The sequence below is a fragment of the Apodemus sylvaticus genome, chromosome 23 (genome assembly GCF_947179515.1).
Source record: "Apodemus sylvaticus chromosome 23, mApoSyl1.1, whole genome shotgun sequence".
In the NCBI taxonomy this organism is placed as follows: domain Eukaryota; kingdom Metazoa; phylum Chordata; class Mammalia; order Rodentia; family Muridae; genus Apodemus; species Apodemus sylvaticus.
In genome coordinates this window covers 18,789,628-18,794,761 of record NC_067494.1, presented here as the reverse complement: position 1 = coordinate 18,794,761, position 5,134 = coordinate 18,789,628, and the positions used below count along the sequence as shown (strand labels likewise).

At 44.1% G+C, this 5,134-nt stretch overlaps 1 pseudogene; it reads right to left on the bottom strand.

Moving 5' to 3' along the window:
* Positions 1 to 2,969: 2,969 nt before the first annotated feature.
* LOC127673680 (GTPase ERas-like) lies at positions 2,970 to 3,659 on the bottom strand (annotated as a pseudogene).
* Positions 3,660 to 5,134: the final 1,475 nt, after the last annotated feature.

Here is a 5,134-nt window from a genome sequence, read left to right as displayed (position 1 = left end):
GTTGTACTCTAACCTCTACAGGGAGTTACAGCATGTAACCACTCCATACACTTATGCAAATAAGTGAATATTTTTTTTTCTGCCAAGACTTATGCATGGGGTGGACCTTAGTTCCAATTAAAAGGGGATTAGTTACTCCCATATCATTTGTGCCAGAACTGCACAAGTAGTTCTTTTTTTTTTTTTTACATTTTTTTTATTAGATATATTCTTTATTTACATTTCAAATGTCCCCTTTCTTGGTTCCCTGTCCCCAAAACTCTCATAATCCATCTCCCCTCTCCCTGTTCCCCAATCAGACCTCTCCTGCTTCCCTGTTCCAGCATTTCCCCACACTGCAGCATCAAGGCTTTCCAGGACCAAGGGCCTCTTCTCCCTTTGATGTCCAACAAGGCCAAGTGAATGATTTTTTTAAAGAAATAAAGGATGAACTAGATTCCTTTGAGGTTCAAGGTTCTTGTTTAATAGATATTCATTTTATTTGATTTTTCAAAATCTGAAATGCCACAATAAATTATCATAAGTGGAAAGATCCAAATGGAAATTTGGGCATTTCCTAAACATAGAAAAATTTCCAAGGAGAAATATTGATTGTAAAGTTGCCAACCTTACTACTATACCAAAGAATTTTGCAGTAATGTTTTATAACTAATCAGTTAGTGAATTTTTGTTTTTAGTGTCTGTATACCAACTACACAAGTTTGTAGATAACCTGAGTTCCATGAGACCCTGTCTCTCAAATTTTTCAGCCTAGCCCATCAAGTGACCACAAATATTAAAAAAACCTAATAATTTTTCTTAGAATATGATACACCTCAAGATTGACCTTATGAGAATAATCCTATAATTTAAAAAAGGCCACCAGGGCCGGTGGCACACACCTGTAATCCCAGCACTTGGGAGGCAGAGGCAGGCAGATTTCTGAGTTTGAGGCCAGCCTGGTCTACAGAGTGAGTTCCAGGACAACCAGGGCTACACAGAGAAACCCTGTCTCGAAAAAAACAAGACATAAAAGGTCACCAGGCTAGGAATATGACTCAGTGGTAGAGCACACGCCTAACATGTTCTAGGCCCTAGATTCACTCCCCAGCATAGAAATGTGTGTGTGTCAATCTCTCTCCACACACTTAGAGACAAAATCTATAGGAGTTAGCATAAACACTCGAGAACCAGTGATTTACTAAGACCTGTCATCTGTGTGTTAGACATGCACTAGGGTTAGCTAGAGTAGCAGAACTTTTTAAATGAATCTATGTGTCAGTATGTACAGTCATGTATATATGTATGTATACATATATTCCCATATATATAGAATATATAGTTTTATTTATATATATTTATATATATAGTAATTTATTAGAATGGCTTACAGGCTGTGGTCCGCCTAGTTCAGCAATGACTGGCTATGAACAGAAAGTCCCAGAATCCAGAACTTGGTCAGTCCACAAGGCTGGATGTCTCAGCTGGTCTTCAGTAGATGCTGGAATCCTGAAGGAGTGGGCTGTAATGCCAGGGAAGGAATGGGCTTTCCAGCAAAGCAAAGAAAGCAGGCAACGAGCAAAAACTTCCCTCTTCCGAGTCCTTATCAAGGCTTCCAGAAGGTATGACCTGATTTAAAGGCATGTGTATTCCTACCTCAAGATTTGGGTTAGAAGTGGATCTTCCTATGTCAAACTAAGCAGTTCCTAAGTGCTGTGCCCTCTGTTTTTAATTTAAGTCCAGATGTAGTCAAGTTGACAACCAAGACTAGCTATCACAAGAGGGTTAGAAAACAAAACAAACATGTCTGCTTTTGAAACTCAAAATCGGGACTGGAGAGATGGCTCAGAGGTTAAGAGCACTGACTGCTCTTCCAGAGGTCCTGAGTTCAATTCCCAGCAACCACATGGTGGCTCACAGCAATCTGTAATGAGATCTGATGCCCTCTTCTGGTGTGTCTGAAGACAGCAACAGTGTACTCATACATAAAAATAAATAAATCTTTAAAAAAAAAGAAAGGAAGAAAAAAGAAAGAAAGAAACTCAAAATCTAGCTTGCAGGGATGAGGGTAACTCCCAGAACAAAGGGTGGGAGAGAAGCAGGACTGCCCCAGCACGCGCCGTTGGCTGAGGCAGCAAGAACTAGCTGGAGGAAGGAAGGTTAAAGTCTTCACAACCCCCCATTACAGCTACTTAATTCTGGGTCGGGAAAACCAGCTCCCAGATCTAGGTCACGGTGGTAGGAGACACACGCATTTGCAGAAGGGTGCACAAGAAGTGAAAGTGTGTGGTAAGGTCTCCGGCCACGCTCTTTATTCTTATGACATCTCTGAGCACGGTGGTACATTCCATCGCCTCTGTTCTAGAGAGGCAGTGTATCCTGCCTCAGGCACACTTCCATGAACTCAAAGCCAGCCTGACCTAAACAGCAAATAGTAGGTTAGCCAGGGAAGGAAACAAACCAGGGGTGTGCTTCAGTTTATGTTTTTTCTTAAATTAAGACAAATTTTCAATGTAAGTTAAAATGTGGACAACTTCCCCAATTAATTCATAATCCTTTGGTATTACTTAAAGATGAAATAAAAGACTAAAAACAAGCAAAGGAAAACTCCATGAACCATGGGAATAAATATAAAAGTGGAAAAAAGTCATCTTAACAGAATAATCAGAAAATTATGAACTCATCTATAGCCTTGAAAATAGTTAAAAGTGGAAATTACTGAACATAAAGGGCATACATAGCCAGGTGGTGGTGTCACACATCTTTGTTTTTGTTTTTGTTTTTTTTTTTTGCTTTGAATGCTGAGAACGTTTATTTAATTTTGCATAGAGTTGCACAGAACACAGCCAACAAGGGACACTCTCACCAAATGACAATAAAAAAAAATGTCCGTGGAAACTTACTTGGTGGGTGGGTGGGTGGGGGAATCTTATGACAAGATAACTGTCACCTTAACAGAAGAGAATGGTCAATTGGATTAACTGAGATCCTCAGGCTACAGAGCAGCCACAGCTACAGATGGTTTTGTGGCGTCTGATCTTCCTCTTGACGCAGCCCCAGCCTCCTGGGCCTCTGAATCTCACAGTCACGAGGGCAAAGGCTTCCCACACTTTGCTGCCTGTTGGCTGAGGTCTTCACTAAGGGCACTCCCAGCTTGGGAGCAAGGACTGCGGTGGCAGCGACAGCATGAGCATCTCCAGCAGTGCTCACCAGGTAACACGTGATGCCCACTAGCACCAGAGGCTGCGGTGAGGCTTCCACGTGGACCATATCTGCTGCAGCTGGTCTAGCGACGAGGGGTCATCAAGAGCAAAGATGCCCAGCAGGCCATCACCCACTGGCAAGCACGGTCCTGCAAAGCCCGCCGGGTATCCTGGCCGGCTGTATCCAGCACATTTAGGATGTAGCCTCCTCTGTAGTCCAGGGCTGCTGCTTTCCAGTAGGAATCCTGGATAGTGGGCTCGTGGTCTTTGACCAAGCAGTGGTGAGTCATCGGGATCCTGAGAGCTTTTTCACCAACACCACTTGCACCCACCACCACCGCAGACTAGAACTCCAGTAGCAGCCTGACAGCATCTATCTCTGCATTGTGCCCAAGCCTCATGGCTTTCCTCTGGGGAGCTGGTGCATTGCCGACTGGAGCTCAGGTCCAAGATGCTAAACTTGGTCAGCAACTGCATTCCCCAGCACCTCAAGGAAGTGGTGTAAACAGCCACTTTAAGAGTGTTTAAGAGTGCGCTGGGAATGGGAAATCAGGCGAGACTGGCTGTGTTCCCAGGAGTAGCAGTCTGCTGAGGGGCAGCAGGCTGATCTGCAGTGTCACACATCTTTAGTTGTTTAGTTCTCAAGAGGCAGAGACAGAGGGATCTCTGTGAATTCAAGGCCTGCCTGGTCTACAGAGCAAGTTCTAGGACAGCCAGGGCTACACAGAGAAATACTGTCTTAAAAAACGACCAAACAAACAAACAAACCAAAAACTGGAATAATGTGCAAGCCATTTCTCAACATTGTTTTGTTACATACACGATCACCAGGGAAATGTGATTATTATCTGTTTTGTGGATGAAACATTTTCAGGATTGAAAGCAGGATTAAAAAACTAATTGTAAACCCACACAAAGCTTTCATCCCAGAACTTAGGAGGCAGAGGCAGAGGCAGAGGCAGAGTGATCTCTGAATTTGAGGTCAGCCTGGTCTACATAGTGAGTTCCAGGACAGTCAGAGCTGACAGTGAGACCCTGTTTAAAAAAAACAAAAACAAAAACAAAAAACAAAAACCTCAATAATAAAATTTGTTGTGTTAGTATCTGGTTCATCTATATTTTAATTCCACTGCAGACTTTTTCTTTTAACCTTTTTTGTACTGTGTGTACAGTGATTCATTTTTGAGACTTTTCTTGTATTGCATTCTAGCCTGGAACCCACTGTGGAGCCCAACATGGCTCTGAGTGCCACACCTGCCACACCCTCTTAGTACTAGAGATTGAACCCAGGGTTTTGTATACACTAGGTACACACCCAGCCACCTGAATTCTCCCACCAGTCAGTGTCACTGTTCTCTTAATATAGGAAAGAAAAGTGTGACTTTGCAGTATGTCTTCCTGCTGCGATGGAAAAGTATCCCAGGACTACGGAGCCCAGGAACCACAGGGCTCTGAGAGGAAGCATCTTCAGCAAGAGGTGCCACAGCTCCCAGGGAGGGTATCCCCAGCGAAGCTCAGAGCTCAGCTCCTTCCTCACTTCTTGGTTTCTTCCAGTGAGAAATGCTCAGGCGGCAAATCTCATAAAAGAGATTTGTTGGGGAGACAGATCCAGGAGGAAAAGTGATGAATCCAGAATGGGTGGCTGCCTCTGCTCCCCTGAGTGGACAACAGGGAACTGGACAAAGGACGAGGCTTAGACAGGATTTCTTAGGAGGCTGAACTTTTCAGGGCAGAGACCTCCAGAGTGAGGGATTGGTGGGATGTCCTGTTCAATGATCGGTGGGGCTTGTGGGAAGCTCAGGGATTGATGGGTTTTTTCACCTCCTCTTCCCTGCATCGGGTCCTTGGGTTAGAATGGAAAGAACCTTCCTGGCTGACTTAGGCTCTGTGGCTGAGCTGCTTAGGGAGGTTAGAGAGGAGGCACTGCCACCATGGACAGCCGCTGCAGTGGG